This window comes from Pygoscelis adeliae, unplaced genomic scaffold (assembly GCF_000699105.1).
Source record: "Pygoscelis adeliae isolate BGI_AS28 unplaced genomic scaffold, ASM69910v1 Scaffold111, whole genome shotgun sequence".
NCBI classification, from domain to species: Eukaryota; Metazoa; Chordata; class Aves; order Sphenisciformes; family Spheniscidae; genus Pygoscelis; species Pygoscelis adeliae.
The window spans coordinates 1-18,918 of record NW_008824542.1 but is presented as its reverse complement, the minus strand read 5'-3'; positions in this window follow the sequence as shown (position 1 = coordinate 18,918).

The window sequence follows — 18,918 nt, the reverse complement described above, 5'->3', positions numbered from 1 at the left end:
CATCCGGCCCCATAGACTTGTGAGTATCCAGATGACGTAGCAGGTCGTTGACCGCTTCCTCTTGGATTATGGGGGGTTCATCCTGCTCGCCGTCCCTGTTTTCCAGCTCAGGGCGCCGAGTACCCTGAGGATAACTAGTCTGACTGCTAAAGACTGAGGCAAAGAAGGCATTAAGTACCTCAGCCTTTTCCTCATCCTCGGTGACAATGTTCCCCCCCGCATCCAATAAAGGATGGAGATTCTCCCTGGCTCTCTTCTTGTCATTAATGTATTTGTAAAAACTTTTTTTGTTGTCTTTAACGACAGCGGCCAGGTTGCGTTCTAGCTGGGCTTTTGCCTTTCTCATTTCCTCTCTGCACGACCTAACGAGATCCCTGTACTCTTCTTGAGTCGCCTGCCCCTTCTTCCACAAGCGATAAACTCTCCTTTTTTTCCTGAGTCCAACAGTTAAAACATCGATTTCCATTTCTTACAAATACTAATTGCGCAGAAGGTTTTGGGGATACACATGTGCATGTGTGTGTGTATGCAATATCTTGCTTCCTCTTTTCAAAGCATTGTCCAAACACCAGCTAATTGATTTGACATGCTAAAAGAGAAACTCTGTGCAACCAAGTAATTTTGGTATGAAAGACATTTCCAGTCATCTCCGTTCAATAATTACAACCACAACTTCAAAGATGATGCAGATGCAATTGAAATGTGTGATCTTGTTCTATCTGGATTTGATTTCTTTCCCCTTTTGCTCTGAAATACTCATCCTCCCCTTCCTGCTGGGATCAATGATGGCTAGGACTGCCACGTACAATGAAGCTATACAAGTCCAGAGCGATTGAATTTTACTCCAGGGATATAACTCCAATTCCCTCTTCCTCTCCTTCAGTGGGACTGGCCCTAATTTTATGCATATTCTGTGAGTTATATCCAAAATGCAGGTCTGAATAAAATCTCTTAGGAGGAGGACGGGCAATCATGATCCTTATCTTCTAATAGGCCCCATTCTGAGATCATCCTTTTCTTATCTCTTTCCAAATTCTATTCTTCCATATGGGAGTACAATAAATTGTCGTTGACTAGTGAATACCTCCACAGCTCTTGCAGAGGATAAATCACACCACACATCTTGAAATTCCTAAGCATATTCCACCAGTGAAAGACAGTGAGCATCAAGTCTGTACAGATGGAAGTTTTTTAATACCTCAGCTAGTCCAAACATTTTGCTGACTATGTGAAGTCCACCAGGAACTTTGAAATTACTGCAGATTTTACATGAAAGACTCTCAGATGCTATTAAAGAAACAGAAGACCCTTGTGACCCTGTCTCCTCATAGCTGTACATATTAGGATATATTGTGCTAGAAAGTTTTGGGAATATTTTCTCCTGTGCTTGTGGAACACAATGTCATAGCAGTTAACCATCATCTGCACAGAAGATGATGACTCTAGAGCAGCTGTAAGCATTGTTTTGTGTACTTGCCTCACCCATTTTCTGTCCACGTGGCTGACCCAGGAGCTGGCAGCAGACTGCTCTGAGTATGACCACGCGTGGCAGTATGTGACACCACAGCTCTACCTCAGTGCATGACACCAGGGTAGAAGGTACTTGTTAGCACATGGATGCTACAGGAGGGGTAAGAGCACATTATGGGGGAGAGAGGAAGAGTCTAGCCTTTGAGTGGACTTCAAGCACAACAAATAGGTGAGATGTAACCAAAATATGCAAGAAAAGTGTTTGTAAAAGTTTCTGGTATTCCTCCAGAGCTCACAGGATTAGAGAACATAAGCTTCCTAGGAGCAGATTTCCTGGTACTTCTTTCTTCCAGTTAGATCAAACTCAGAAATGCCATTAAAATGTCACTTTTTCGCATTTTTTCTGGTGCTCAGAAGTCACAACATGTCAAATTTTAGCATCTCATGTGGAAATTCAAAATCCATTTGAATCTCTGTAAGTAAAGGTGTGAGGGCTCTGCAGGAAGAGACAGCAGAGTTGTGGCTGACTGGAGCTGCTTCAGTAAGGTTATAAGAGGAAACACTGAGGTCATACTCATGTTTTTCCAGTAAGACATCTTTGTATCATTGCATTCAAGTGTCCACAACCAGACAAGACTATGCCATAAGAGCAGAAAAGTCATGAAGTCCACGATTCTGTCATTTTTCCATAGTTGCTTGTTATTTTTTTCATGATTCAATATTTCAGTCAGATTGAAGTTCTCACTAGGAAACAGCTGTTGAATAACCTCCTGCAGTTTCCTAAATGCAAGATAATTTTTTTTTTCTATAGATCCTAACTTCTAAAAAAAAAAAAAAAGAAAAAGAAACTATGAATTTGCTTTTAATTCCAAGGCATGAGTTTACTGTGCCATAACCTCTGATAGGCAGAGTCACCTTTGGCTCTCCTGGAGTACCTGGGGTACATTAGAAACACACAACCACCACTACCTCAAGCCTCACTAACGGAGCTCTGCAGGTCTTTGGGGTGGGAGCGTGGGGACTGGAAGAGGTAAGTGTGATTCTGTGGCCCAGAAATTATGCAGGGACGGATATAGTCTCAATACTGCCATGTGAAGTTTAGTTTATTTTATGTTTTGTCCATTTTTTTTGTTGTACTTTGAAAATAAAGAGATACCTTAGATTTTGGCCAGTATAATAGCACTAGAAGGTACTCACTTCTGTCTGCTCAGATAGGTATAAAGCTGGAAGGGGGGGAGGCAATCCCCTTGGTACAACAGGTGTATGAACTGCATTAGAGGGAGGAAGGGCTGTGAGTTCATAACCACCACCACACCCACTCACAATTGTACTAATGATTGTGTGGCATTTAAAATTTTGGTGAACTGCCTCAAAGCTAGCTTCACACTGCAGAGAGCACCCTGTCAGGCAACCTGGTGAAAATAGAGCAACAATTACTTCAATGGGCTTGCACAAAATAAAAAGCTTTGAGGCCTTGGTGGCAATTTCCTTTTTTTCTTTTTTCCTTTTTCTGTTTTAAAATGAGTTAATCTACATGTTATTTTGTTTAAAGACATTAGAAAGCTCCTTACCCAGGCCCTGTGGCTGACTGACCGGCTAGTGCTGTGAGAAAAATTGTTTTCCGAAAAGAAACTGGGTGCATGCATGAATATATAGCGGCATAGTATCTACCACTGCATGTGACAGGCTATTTCACATTAAGTAAGTTCATCGCTGCAACAGGTATTTGGGGTACAATTAGCAATGAAATCCATTTCTGGCATTTCCATGTCTTCCAAAACTATTTTGAAATCAGAAGAGTTGGGAGAAGTTTTGTGAGAGGGAAAATGAAATTTCTTAAGCTGGTATTGCTGCTGAAACTGCTCAGCAATAAAACCTTGCCAGGAGTCTTCTCTTGGTAACTTATTCTGAGGATTCACTGAAAGTGTTTTTCAAGCTATAGGTATCAGATGTGAATCTTCGGTTTGTTTTGAACAGCGCTGATGAGTGCCATCTTCTGTTTAATTTGCATTCATTATTTTGGTGTAAATACTATCTATTCATTCTCCTTAAGGTAGGGGAAAACTCCCAGTAAGAGAAGCCCCCAAAGGTGGAAATTATAACACAAAGATGCAGCAGAAGAGGCGAGAGGCAGCAGACTTCTCCTTGCTGCTTGTGACAGAAGACCAGCATGTATGTCAATGTCTCTGTCATAGCTAAAATACTAGTCAGTTGGGATAGGTCTAGGGAAAACCATTTTTTCTCCCTGGAGGTTTTTAGATTTGTCAAACCCAAAACATGGTATGTAAAGAATTATATTTTCAAAATGAGATTGCCCCAAGGGGTTGATTTCTGTCAGCTGCTCTTCTGGGTTCATCAGTAGCTGTGGTACTGGTGGGCTGTATTTCGGGCCCTGTCTCCATCATCTGGGGCTTGGGGCTTTCAGGGGTTCCCAGACCTCCTGCCAGGCTGCAGCAATGGTCCAGAGAGGTGTCAAACCCTGAGCAACTGCAGACCAAAGTTGGTGTTGCTCTGCTTGCTTTCACCACTGCCTATCTCTGGCCAGCTCTAAATGGCCTGTATAGGATTTTGCAAAGAGATCAATAGTTTTTCGCTGCTAAACATAAAGAGAAATGAAGTGTCTGGAAAGAAAAAAAAGTTATTTAACTCAAAGAAAATATGCCTTTCCTTCCCCTTTGCATACAATATTTCAAATTAGTTTTTATTTAAAAATCACTGCTAGCCATGTGTCTCCTTTGTACAAAAGAAGATGTAGTTATCTGTCAAAAATTTATTTCACAGTCTTTTTCTTTGTTAAAAAAATAACTTTCTTTGTTAAGGAAAAAGACAACATCATTAATTTTGTTGCTAGGACAAATATGAAGAAACAAAGCAGAGGAAGCAAAAGATTATAAAGGGGGGAAAAAAGCTTCCTCTTCTCAACTTTTTCACTGACTTGCACAGATAACTTTCCAACAAATTTTCTTGCAAATTCCCCCTCAGGGTGCAAGCATATTTGTGTGTCCTATTTCACGGACCAGGTTTTAGCGTCACCCCACCACAGTAAGCACTGAAGATGGGGGTGTCAGATGCCCTGGCCTCATCACGCTACGGCACAGCAGCAGTAGCTCAGCGTCCGCACACCGGTTGGGGTCAGGAGCGCAGGTTAGAAGGGTATCTCCCGCTTGTCCCAGCAAAGCAAGCTCTGCTTCACATCACAGAGTGGCCTCAGGGTGCAAGGCGATGGAGGGTGCACCTAGTGTGCTTCAGTTGTTACAGGCAGCCTGGAGCTGGTCAGAAGGAAAATCCATGAAATATATCCAGCACTGATGTCCTCATTTTCAGCTACTCATCATTCTTATAAACACCCCTGGCCCTTCCAAAACCACCTGTCAACCAAGATGCTTTTGTTACCTGCCTGGAATTGCCCATTGCAGGTTATTTCTGAATGAAAAGGGCAATCGCTCCTGTGGTCCTTTGAGAGGCAAGAGAAGGAATATGGGAAAGAATTTCTTTTCCATGCTTGTAGTGTTATAATTTAGTCTGTATTTAAATCTGAAAGGCTAACAACGAACTTTACAGTGCTGCTCCCTGGCTAGCTGCAAAATACACTGCAGGGATACTTCACATTGTTTGCTGTTAGTTGTGTCTTCTTTTTTTACCCTTCCTGAGGTAAAGATTACATTGGAAGGGATTTGCTTTTGTTGTTTCAGCAAGCAGAGCCAACTGGCAGCCAGTTTGGTGTTTATATCGCAGTCGTTTCTTCTCCAGGGCACAGATTTTAGCATTGCGCAAAATGATATTGTTATGTCCAGATCAGGAAAAATACTTTCCTCTCCATTGCAGACATAAAAGTGACAGCCTGTGGGAGCAGAGATCTGTTTCAGGTATGCGTTGCTGTAGGAAATACATGGATGCTGTAGACATAGTTTAATGTTGCTGACGGTTTAAAAATGGGAAAAATATGCAGAAAGGAGAGTCGTTTTTCCTTGTGTAGCATATAAGCAGTATTTTGCAGCCTCGCTGATGATGTTGCAAAGGAAATGTACAAAATAAAAACTGAAAAGAAAACCCCAACAAAAATAATCTGAGCAACCTCACTCTCTATATGATAAAACTAATTTGGGAGACTTGTAGCCAGTTTCAACTTCTTTACTTCATGAATGGCTGCATAGAATAGGACGTAATAATTTTCCAAGATTTATTCTGCAACCATGAACCAGCTCCTGAGAAATGTCTATTCCTGCATGGATAAACTTACTGTAAAGCAAAAAGTCTGGTGTGATGGTATTGATTATGGTCTAGAACATGGCCCTTTGAACCACACTACCAAAAAGTACCAAAGTACCAAGGAAGCATTTTATGGGGAAACTTGATAAGTGCTAAGATCTTAAAGTTGAGATGATATTCTAAGAAAAGAGAGTATAGAAAGGGGAATATATGTTAATGTGATTGTGGTTGCCTGTGATGCTGATGGAGCACTCTGAAATATTCCATTTTGATTATATTTTTTAAGAGTTTCTGGCTTCAAGCCCAGGTGTTCATAGTAATTAATCTTTCTAATAAGAAAATAATCAAGAATTTAAGCTGATTTGAAGCAATAGAATAAAATCTTTCACCCTGGTGACCTCAGTGGGGCCAGAATGCAGTGGCTGTAAATTGGCACAGGTCCATGAAGCCTCACCCAACTTTGCTGCAGTGTAACAACGAGCTGAATGATGCTTTCTGTTTGTTAACTGACTGGCGTGGATCGTGTATCCATCCAGGGAACATGATGTGCAGAAGTTGCAGCTTGGCTCTGAATGAATACCAGTGCTCTGTGAATCATTGCTGAATCCCACATACTCATGAGCCAAGTTGGCTTGGGAAAAGCCAGGTCAGTTTTGCTCAGTCCAGGTTTTGAAGGTGTTTTTGGAATGTGGAAGTTTCTGCCCTTTTTGGACTCCACAACCCTAAAGCCAGTGCTAAGTTGGGTATCTCCCTGTTCTTCATTGGCACTTTCAGCGGTTGTGTGCCAAATATATGAGGCAGACTACTATCAGAAGAGTTTCTCAAACACATTCATTTTTATTAATAATTTTAAAAAAAGTGCTAGAGAAGTTACAGACCCCTTTCCTAGACTTCCCACTCCCCACTCCAATTCTGACCTCATTCTTCCTGTGAGTCTTTCCTTGGAGAGTGTCCTAGGCTTGGCAGGTTCGCTTCTCTTTTTTCTTCATCCAGGTTGGTCTTCTGGCATGTGGTCTGGATGCTCTCTTTTGTCAGTCAGATTTGCTTCTTGAATTTAACTTTCTTTTGCTGATCTTTTTGCCAAACTTTTACACAGCTGAATTTCAGGCACCAGATGGACCCATCCCAACAAATCACTGTCCTCAGAACCGGCCCAGTTTCTGAGTTATTCAAGGTGACCTTGACAGGACTCGCATTGATAATCCACTCTTAGGTGTCCCCCTCTCTTCTGTTCCCCCATGGTGGAATAGAAAAGATTGTTATTATTGAGGTCAAGCAATTGCCACACAAAATGAGGTTCACAATGCAGGTGGGTATGCACAATTTTGTGCAGAGATGCTACACTCCACCGCATGCTCTTTTTAATGGCAAATGAGTAACAGATATGTATGTATTCATGTGCAGAAAAACAGAGCCTCATTCTTTTAAACTTAGACACCTTTTCAAATCATATGAGCTTAAGTGTAGAGAATATTGAAGTGGAACAGCTAACTCGTAGTCCCTAGCATAGCACAGGGCTGTCCCCACCGAATGAGGTTTTTCACAGCACAAAAAAAGGCTTTCTTTCCAGGAAAATGTAAAAAGGTATGCTGAAACGATGTCCCCTTATAGTAAAATTTTATCACCTCAAGTAAAATATACTAGTTCAGATTTATCCATACATATGAAGGATTAAAACTAACTTGTTCTTAAATGAAAAAAGGACACTTTGCAATATGATGCATTAACTATTACCTTATTAATTTATGATGTGGTCTTGCGCTCTCTTTTAACTGAGTAGCAAAACTTGCAGACACTGGTAATTGTCACATAGTGCTTTAGCTGGTAATGAACAAAATGTAATCTTACAGTATTCCACACTTCACTCAGGAATAGCAAAGCTCTAGTGTAATATTCATTCTATCACCTTCCGTAATCGGTAAAGATGTGTTTTGGCACAAGGTGCCTCTGGTCACTAAATACCTGGCCCTTAGCCCAGAGAAGTAAAATTTCTGGCCAAACGTGTTATACACTGTTGTCTGTGGCTCAGTCGTGAGGATAATTGCTTGAAACTGCTTCTGCCTGTGCTCAAGCAACTTGGAGCTGCAAGTCAAAGCTTAATCATATCTAGGGACCCCAACAACAGGGCCATTGGCAGAATCATTGAAAATATTCCCATTTGCCTCACTAGGCTTTGGATCTTGTCTTGGGTTACCGTGGTGAAGTCTCACAGTGTATCTTGTTGTATCAGTAATGGGAAGACTATGCCAGGGGTTGATACTGAGGCACATGGTTGTTCAGTATCATCAGCAACCCTAACAGCAAGTGCACCCTCAGCAAATTTGCAATGGCACTCAACTAAGGGGAGTGACTGACATGACCCCTCAGTCTAGCAACCTCAGTGAAGTTGGCTGCACCAGCAAAGCCCCCATGAGGATCAGTAAAGAAAAATTGTGCATCTAGAGGAATAACTCCCTGCTTTGCTGTAGTTCGGAAAGTGGCTGATCGTGGCAGTGGATGCCAGGTTGAACATGAGCCACCACTGCACTCTCATTGCAAACAGAGCAAACTTCATACTGAGATACATTATGAGGATCTTGGTCAGCAGATCAAAGGAAGCTACTGTCCTCTTCTACCGGGAGGGTAGTGGAGAAGTGGAGCAGGTTATCCAGGGAGGTTATGAAGTGTGTCCTAGGGGATTTTCAATGCTATGTTAGGCAAAACTACAGCTGACCTCATCTACTTGGTGATACTCCTGCTGTGCGTGGAAGGTTGGACAACAGACTTCAGAGGTCTCTTCCAACCAACGCTTCTATGATTCTGTGATTTTAACTATGATACCTATAATTATGCATCACAAAGCACTGGATAATAAAACCAAACTAAAAACATATTAAAAAAAGAAACAATCAGACCAAATACACAGCAGTACAGAGCTAAATAAAACTAACACTGGAAATTCATTCATACTGCAAATAAATTTACCCTCTGGCTGCTGATGGGAAATCTTGAGAAATACAGACAAAAGGAGATAAAGTGCAAGGCAGAGGGAGATAAAGTTACATGAAACAAGAGGAAGGATTCCAACAAGTCAAAGTTAATTAAGAACATCAGTATCATCGCAGCAAACATTTATTTCACGAAGGTCCCCATGCTAGCTTGAACAGCAGCTCTGGAAGTGAAAGGTAAAATACTTCCATTCATTTTCATGTCTTTGTGTATAAAACTCAGTGTGTTAATTTGGCATTCAATACATTTGTCTTCACATAAATCTGCATAATGGAGTGGAAGACTTACTCCCTCTGAGGCCTAATCTCTCAACCTCACCTTTGTCTGAAATAGGCAGGAAACTGCACTGATGGCAAAGATGCCTGTAAGGTAATATGTGGTAAGATAACAGAGGCAGAAAGCAAAGGTTTCTTGCTGAAGCCAGCCTGGTATGGCAATCTTCATGCACTTTAAGTCACTTAGGTGAACATGAGCACCTTTATCCTGGCACACCATGCTTGGGGTCTACAGAGTGAAAAGGTGCATGGATAACATGTTCAAAAATGACCCATAGCCAGATCTTGAAAGAATCTGAGTGAAAATGCAAATGATGCAAATGAAAATGCAAAGTGATAATGCAAATGACTGCCTAGTCAGGTTTCCAAAAGCAGCTAAGGAGATTAAGCCCCATTTCCCAGTTCTGAACTGCACATATGTATTATTTAAGATCGAAACATCATTTTCAAAAATGCACCGGATGGAGACCTAGATCCATGAAAAGGCATAGACTTTGGAGAAACTAGCTCCCAGGTACTTCCTACCCAGCTGAAGTCAGAGTCCTAGCTTAAAGCTATGCACATTTAATTTTATGGCAAACCATGATATATATTGGGCCAGACAAAGAACAGGAGTGTGAGAAGTGGTCCAGATCCTTGTGGCTCTTCAGCATGATGGCCCCTAGGGCAGGGAGCTGTGCCGGTGCTTTGATGGGAGAGGCTGAGGTCAGCCAGTGGGAGTATTTCCTGTGCTCTGATGCTCTGCAGTTACTTGGAAAGTTCGTGAGTTATGCAGGATTAAGGATTCACATTGCACCATTGAGTCAGACGTGACTGACTCTTAAGAGTCACGTATTACAGAAGCAAGTATGCTAGTATGCTGTACTGGGTGGTGCTAACACTACAGGAATTTCTTTGTAGAGTAGGAGAAATTACAGTTCCTTTAGTCCTGCTGATAAATCTTCCCATGTCTTAGCTGAGTGACCTGACTGCTGGTGTCAAGCAGAAGAAGGGGTGTAGCACCTTCTTATCTCTCTGCTTTGTCTTAGGCACTGTTCGGCAGTGTGCACTCAGAAAACCCAGTGCTGTGCTGCTAGACATGGGGGAAAAGCTTGGATTATAAATTCTGACAAAATTCAGCCATGAATTCAGTGCCTGGCCTCTCAGCACTGTCAAGAATTAAGCAATTCTGGGTGTGACTAGCAATAGACATTTTGGTATCTGGGGAATTTTACTGGGAGTAGCATCTGAAATTTTAGACAATTCCAGAATTGGGGAGCTGCTGAGGAAGTGGAGTGGGAGGCTGAGGATCTAAATTTTGTACAACTGTGTCTTAAGAAATAGGACATAGAGGTATTCTTGTGAATTTGCCTCTTCAGAGACTTTTCAAGTCCCGAGGACCTCATCAGTTCTTCAGTTAGAAAATGTCCCTCTCCTGTCATCAGATCTGTCCTGCCAAAAGACCATGAATCTCTCCCAAGGAGGGGCCAGGGAGTGGGAGGCATGGCTAGGGACAGTGGGGGGACAAGGCGGTGGTGGGGCTCTGCAGTGCTGTGGGACCCTGGGCAAGAAGGAGGGCAAGGGCCAACTGGGAGCAAGATTGGGGCAGGAGAGGAAGAGTAAGAGGAGCCTTCTTCTGAGCTGAACCCAGCAATGCGGCTCCTTGGAGAGAGGGCAGAGAGCTGCAGACCACCGCCCTGCTTTTTAGCAACTGGTTCAGCAACTGGGTTGACTTCAGCAATTAGTTTTTTGGGGGGCTGAACACCTCCCTCACAAGCTTGTCTTCCTCATGGTTGTCCCAGATATGAAGAAGGCACAGCTGAGGCTCTGACTCCACCAGTTTGTGTTCTTTGTAGGTTCTGAACTTTTTTTTTCCCCTGAACTTTTGTAAATGCTGAATGGTTTGGGCACATGTGTTTATATCTTCTTTTTTTTCCTAAATGAACATTTCCAAAAATCAGTTAAAAAAAAAAAAAAAGATGACAAAACCAATTTACAAAAAAATGCTTTTTCTGGCAGCTTTTCTTTGTGCTGAACAATTGTGCACAAATGATAGTCTCTTGCTACAAAATGAATAAGTATTCCAGCCAGCATTATACACAGAGTTTTTTCCCCAATTATACTTATATATTTTCCCTGTCAACTTGCTGTATCTGATTCTGTTATTTTTTAAAAAGGAAGTAAGTTTGATTAAAGTCCATTTGTTCACCACAATTCATTTAAAACTGCCAGCCTTAAATAGGTGGTAACTGAGAAATATCACCAAAACAAATTACATCACCTCCTCTGAGTTGCTAACTGAGCTTTGAAATTCTTCCTTTCTCCAAGTGGGGTTCAAGGAAAGTGCATGCCAGTCCATGTTCATTGTAAAGCAAATTTCTCTCTCCCCCCCCCCCCCCCCCCTTGGGCCCGATCCTGAATGGATACCATTTGTGTGCAGATCTGCATGGAACAAAAAGTTCAGCCTGTTCTAGATGCTTCAGCAATGTTCCTCTGGAGGGAGCAGTGGCTTGGTGAATCAGTATAGAAAAGGCAGGTAGACTGGGAAATCTCTCTAACCCTGCAGAAGCTAAGCACAACAGATTATACCAGCTTCTCCAATTGACCCTCAACCTGAAGTTCTCAGAAAGTCTTTCTCTATCAGTAGACTAAATTGGAGTTGCGATGCTGGGGAGACAAAGATGAGCTTCACCTGTCATGGGTAGAAGATGACCCATAGTTAGCTCATGTCATCTGTTCCTTAGAATGAGAAAAATGTGTAAATATACACATTTCAAGAGAACTTCTGGTGCTTTATGACAAGCAGGGATGGTCTGTGCTGTTACAGCAGTTGCTTTTCTGAGCTTTGCAGTAGGAGAAATTCTGGCCCTAGCTGATCACCAAATTAATGGGACAATATTTTACATACTGTACTTACCTGTGTGTAATTTGGCATTGGATATCCACTGAACTGTGCTCATATGAAAATACTCTCAGGATAATATAACGCTCCATGTGCATAAACATCATCTGACTGGAACGTTAGTCTATATGGGTAAAGTTATGATCTGTTACATACGAGGAGAATATATCACTTTTATTTTACCTTCTTAAATGTAAAATTCCTTATTATTTTTTGTTTACACTATTACTTCTGAAGAACAGTTACAACAAAATAATTAATAGAAAATTACATTCATAATAGCATAACACCTGTTCAATTAATATAACAAAAAGCAGTCAAAAATAATTAACTGAAAGAGAAAGGAAAAACAATTATATAAAATATGCAAATGATGAAACATCAGGTGTAGAATAGAATTAAATAATAGCTATTATGCAGCAACTTGAGTTGAAGGGCTGGTTTTTAGGCTACTTCTACGTCTCAATGGTGCTCATTCGCTCTGAATGCCAAGTCCTGTTTGTCTCAATCAGCGTGGCAGCTCTTTCCATTAATCTTCAGCTTTATGATTACACAGAAGTTTTAGGAAGTGGGTTAGGACAGTCAAACCTAAAACTAAGTGTAAAAATCTGCAGAACAATCTTACAATTGTAAGTGTCCTCAAGCAGAGGAAATGTCAAAGCAAAGTAACCCACATTTAGAAAAATACCACTGATGTTCAAAGATGGGATCATCAAATATTACTTGGCAAAGAAGTGGAAAGGCATTGTTGATCATTTTCTGAAAGCATAAGCAATTGTGAAAGCAAATAAACTTCAAAAAACATATAAGAATGGATGGCAAGAGAACTGAAATTGTTGTGCCATTCTGCAAGTCTATAATAGATCGGGGTTTTGGATTCAGCGCATGGTTCAAATTATTCTGTCTCCAGGAAAGACATAGAGGTTGAAGAGGTACTGAGAAAGGTAGCAAAAATGGGCAGGCATATAGACTGTTTTCCAACCTGGGAGAATTGAAATAGGCAGCTAAGCTGAAAGCTTCAGCTTAGAAAAGAGATGATGGGAGTGGTTTTCATAGAAGTCTCTAAAAATCCTGAATTCTAGGGAGAAATTGATTAGGGCGCGGTATTCACTGCTTTTGCCATGCAATAACTTATTCACTAACTTGGTGTTGAGGACTTATTTGGTTTCTCATTGAAAGCATCACAGTATTTAATTACATGAGAAAAAAAGAGAAAAACCTAGTTTTGGTTAATTATTTAAAATGGTTTGGAGTTGCAGCTCTTCTCAATATCTGAGAAAAATGATTCCAGGTAAGTAAAAGGAAGATGCCACTAAAAATTATAGAAGCAAAAAACAAAAGATTAGGTGTGAAAGAGGTGTGGAAGACCTTCTAGGAGCTTGGAAGATTCACCCTAGAACCAGGTGTAGAGAAGATCAAGCAAGTCTTGAAATTGATAGCTTCAGATCTACTGGAGTGCAAACACATAGTGAAAAACATTAGTTGCCAGAGGACACCCTTTGTCTGGCCACTGAAAAGTGGGAAGCCAGCACCAGAGCAAGTGGTGATGATTCAACTGATGTAACTGAACAGTCACATGTAAAAAGAACAGAATTTGCTGGAGAAAGAAGCCTGAAAAGTTGAGAAAATCAACACTGATGACAACACCCAGGTAAAATAGCCTTACAAATCTGAGTAAAATCCTCCTTGTTATCTTCCTTAAGAGATTTAAAAGACAGGTTTTGTTTCTATTTGAGGAGCAAGCTGACTTGGAGAAGGACAGAGATGCTGCAGAAGATACTCTGCAGATGTGACCAAGTCACAGAAGTTGGGAAAAATTTTTACATTTTGTTGTCAGCTTCTGAGGACGACTCACTTCCTACTGGAACATTTAATGTTCTATTGTACAAAGTTGAAAACCCCATGCAAATGTTTTAAATATAGATTTTAATTTCACTGATAAAATCTGTTGTCCCAAATTGTTTGATATCAGTAGGAATTTCCTTGTTAAGATAAGATAAGCATTAAATAAACATTGTGCACATCTAAATATCCATAACCACTTTTTTTGGAGTGCACTTTTTCACTTTTTTGGAGTGCTCTGCAGTCCCTTATATCCCGAGCACTCGAGGGTTCCTTTGCTTCCTTCTCTGGAACTGACCTTTCAAGGTCCTCGATCAAGACCTCTCCCTCTGCCAGTGTTTACAGCCTCTGTTGTCTCATCGGTCAAGTAGCATGTCCTTCACTGAAGTGTTCCCAGGAAGGATGTCTCTACCAGACTTGGACTGGGAGAGGGAGAGGGGGAAACCAATGACGTTACAGATAGCAGGTTTGATTCTATTATCTTTGATGCAGAAGGGCTTTTTATCCCAATTGACTTATTTTTTCCTAAAATAATTTAATATAATTTGGGGAGACAGAGGTTATAGACCTATTGTAAACAATGAAACCTCCACTTAAGTCAATCCCAGCTTGTGCTACATCTAAATGAGCTCTTCTGCCTGGAATTCAGGACAGAAGTTGTTTGCCTAAACATGTGAACGTTATATTATTTATCCAAGAAGACTTTGTTTTAATAAATACAAGATCTGAATTCAGAACGGACCACTCCTATGCTCACTGGCACATGTCAGAGTCAAAATTTTATTTCTTTTCAAGCTGGAAACTCTTCTGGTTTGTGTGTGTTCGCATGTGGTTTTTTTAAGTCAGAGTATAATGGTATCGCATAGTCTTTTCTGATTTGGGCTATTACCAAGTCAAATCTCAATTTCCATCGGGTCCTTTTAGTGTCTGCATCAGGAAGAATCATTAAAAAGACAGTCTTAATCTCCTCCTATTTGAATTTAAAAAAATGTTAACTTTTATCTATTTTAACTGCTATTTTTAACTAATAGCAGCCCTTATTTGACAAGCCTGACTTATCAGCCCTGTCAAATTGCAGTTGCTTTGGAGGGGAGACTTCTCTGAGCTTAAAGATGTTTCCAAGAGAAGCCCATGAGACTGGCTGTGTATGACGGGACTGTTGTTTTTTCTCTTTAGTTTTCTCCTTAATTTTCTCCTTTCTTTTGACAATACTCCTGTTGACAAGTGCAGAGACCTGGAACTGGGGTGGACCTCTGAGCTGTCACGTCCAGGCCACTGTGGCACCATGTCATACAAACACTGTGAGATAAATGTGTTGTGTATCACAGGTGAGGGGTGAAATCTACAGGAGGAATGGAAAACTTCGGAAAAGGTTTGAAACAGCACTTTTGACCAGCAGCTGGCCTGGTTCTGACTTGTCCTGGTATAAATCAGTAATAGTTTAATGGAGTCAGGTGGAGTTGCTCCACTATGACACCAGCTTAAGTGAGAAGAGCAAATTTTGAAAGGAGAGTTTGCTTCCCTCTTCCTCCACAGACTTACATGTTTTAACCATTAAGGATGATGACACAAGAGAGAAAACTCCCTCCATCACAATCAGCGAGCACTCCAAATTGAAACAAACCACTCAGAGCCAGATATCATGAAATAAGACAGCTGCAAGGTCAGCAGGACACTTCCCTTGCGCTCGCACAACCTGCCTCCGGCCAAGGCACTCCCTATGCTCAGCCACTCTCGGCAGCTTTCATGGTTGTTCGAGTCACCTGCTTTTTTGCTGTTCTCCCAGTGTGCAAGGCATCCCTCCTGGGAACATGCAAACTCCCTAAACAAATGCTGCATGGGCACTCTGGTGAGCAGGAGGGGAGCACTCCTGCTGCTCCTGGTACCCACCGGAGAATACCTTAAGATGATGGAAAAGACGTCTAGGGACCACCTTCCACGTGTGTTTGCATCTTTGCTGATTACCGTAATGTCCGTGTATAAATAGTAGCTCTCCCTTTTTATATCCTTCTCCTGCCTGATTCACTCCATGATGCAGCGTCAGTGATGTTTGACTCACTGCCATGGTGATTGCAAAATGAGGGTTTCATAAACATTGGATTGTGACATCTGAATGAATCAGGCGGGAGGAGGAGGATGGGCAAGCCCTGCAAGAGAGCTGCACCTGAGCCAGCCTTGGCCCCTGTCCCCAGACGAAGAAAATGAGCACAGGGATGATGTGACATTCATAAGGAGCAAGAAAAGGGCAAATCTATTGGGAATAATAGGAAAGCAGTGTGTGTGTGGGGCAAGTCTGCTAGGAAAAACTGTATCAGGGGTGTGAGTCAAAGACAGGGTTGGGAGGTCTGTTAATAAACATGGAGAAAACACTCTAAACATGACTTTTACTTTCTGTTGTGGAGAAAAATGAAATGGAAGCTGCAGCAGAACTGGGAGCCAGACTAAGCATAAGTAAAAGCTTATTTCAAGACACAGAGAGAACCAAAGGAGTCAAAAAGAAAAGGAGAATGTGAAAGGCTGACCTCCAGGCTGAAAGCATTTTTTGTTGCTGTGTTGTGAACATGCTTCTGCTCTGAGTTTGATTACACCAATTTTTAACCATCTAGTTGCAACGGGAAATCTGGAACTGTGTCCGGATGGTGTGGGGGTGTGCATGGGGGGCCTCAGCGTGTGACCCACAAAACATGGTGCAGCCAGTAGAAAGACCTGCTGGCCATAGGAAGACCGAGGACAAGGACAAGGATTAAATTCATCCTCCTTGTTGGATTTGGAGCACTCTGAATAGCTTGTGCCTCTCTGTAGCTGTACACCCCAGCCCATGGTTTTTTGTTCAAAACTTCATACGGAGAGGTGGGGAGGTCTCACTTTTAACAAAAGATGAAAAAATGTGTGGTGATAGTGTGCTGACATTCAGTGGTTAGGATATTCAGCCATGATGTGGGAGACCTTTCTTCAGCGAGCACACACTGACTGCCATTCCCCACCTCCTCGCAAGGCTGAGCTGGAGAGGGGGTGCGTTATCCTCCCAGTCTCCTGCGCTTCTATGCACAACTTTGCTGAGTATGAGACAACTATTCCTAGAGTCTTTCTACATTTCAAGGATATTTGTATATTTTACATGAAGCAACCTTAGAATAAAAATATGGAGCAGGCCTTGAAGCAGGGATTTCACCATTTTTATGGGAGGAATGTCCTAAATGACTAGCATAGACTAAATTATTATTTGTTTTCTTTCTGGTTGGGTAAATCAATTCTTTTTATATACAGTTGAGAGATTCCCAAGGAAGACTCACACCTGCCAGACCTGCCCCAGAAGAGTTTGAGTCCAGTGGCTGCGGCTCTGTGGCAGACTGGGGGACACTGGCTCACCTCCTTTTAGGCAAAGGAGACAACTGACTTGGAGGAGGAACACTCCGGCTTCTGAGCTATGCCGTGAGAGCTGAGCTTGCTTGCTGTGACATTTTCAAAGAAATTCATAGACACGGGGTGTAAGTACCTGGGCTGTTTCTAGCCCTAGGTCACAGATGGAGAGAAGAACATTCAGAATAGAGAGGAGTGAGAAAATTGTGCAAGTTGCACAGATTTAGTGTTCAGAGGTCTCCTGTTAATTTTGTAATGAGCATGTGGAGTGACGGTCAGCCTTAGCACAAGCCTCCATGCTGAATTTTGCTCTTGTTACACAGTATACTAAAAAGTAGTCTGAAGCAGTCTTTGCAGCATTGTTGGTGACCTTTAAGAATTTGTGATAGCTGGGGAAGGAACCAGAAGGCTGGGAAAAGGCATCTACTTTTTTAAAACGGAACTTAAAAACAAAAAGAAAAAGAAAGAGGGAACCTATTAGTCTAACTTCATTTCTTGGAGAAAGAATTTCATAAATAGTCAAACAAGCTGAGAACCCTTGAAAAAGATAAAAAACTGATAAATATCAGAGATGAATGTACAAATGCTCAAAGAGATGACTGTTAGCCAGCATATCTTTGTCAATAAAGTTTCGTGTCAATACAGTCACATTTTTGTGATATGAAACAGACTTTGCGAACAGGGGAAAAGCAGTAAGTGTCATAAAAGCAGTAAGAGGGATATGAAACTGTTTCAAATGCCACTCTCATTAATGACTAAGAGGATATGACTTCTATGGCACTTGTATGAGACACAGAACTGTGAAAAATGCCCTCACAGAGCTGTTGTCAATGATCTACTGTTAAAAAAAGAAGCTGATACTGAATATTCAGCAGGTTTTTCCCCTAGGTCTGATTCTGGTCAATATTTTTCATTCCTATTTCTGTGATTGAATATTGAGTGTGCTTATTAATTTGCAGATGATATGAAGTCTACAAGTACACTGGAGGACAGGATTGAAATTCAAAATGATCTTGACAAGCTGCAGAAATAATCAGGAAAATGATAGGGCAAAACTCAAAGGAACATAACAAGGTATTTCTCTTTGGCAAGACCATTCACCTATACAAGTAGAGGACAGGAAACAATGATGAAATAATAATTTGGGGAAGGATCTGCATTCTGTATGTGTATCACAAGCTGAGCATTTCATGCTGTTCCAAAAAAAGTGGCTGAAATATGGAGTTAGAAGTAAAATGATGAACTGATCTTTCCATATCACTCTGTGATGATGAGATATCGTGGCACCATATTTCCAGAATGATGCAGGCCAGCTGGAAGAAAACAGCAACAGTCATCAAAGGACCAGACAGCATAACCCATGAAGAAGGATAAACAGAACCAAGCTTATCAAGCTAAAGAAGAGAAACTTGGGGGTAGGAGGGACAAGGAAGGACAAGTCTTAGAAGCTTGTTTCCAAGAGAAAGGGACTAATCTATTCTTCATGACTGTGCAGGATACAACAAGATATAAAGGGCTTAAAACAGAGTACACAAGATTCTGTTTACATCTTAGGAGACATTTTCTGATGGTAAGAAAAGTCTAACAGTAGAGGCTTTTCTAGGAAGGATGTTGAGTCTTCATTATTAGAGGTTTTAATAACTGGTGAGATGACAATATAACTACCATAAATATAGTTGTTTCTCCCTTTGGGCAGATGACTTCTAGAAGATTTTAATCCTCTATGATCCAGAGTTGCATCACTTAATTATGATGCAGAGTTTTCAGCCTGCTTTTCTTCGTTAATAAAGCACTTCAAAAAAGAGGAGATAAGATTGAGTGAATGTAAAGCTATTTTAGGCAACTTTTCATTCATTTCTTTGCTTCAAGTGCTGGGTCCTGCACTTCGGCCAC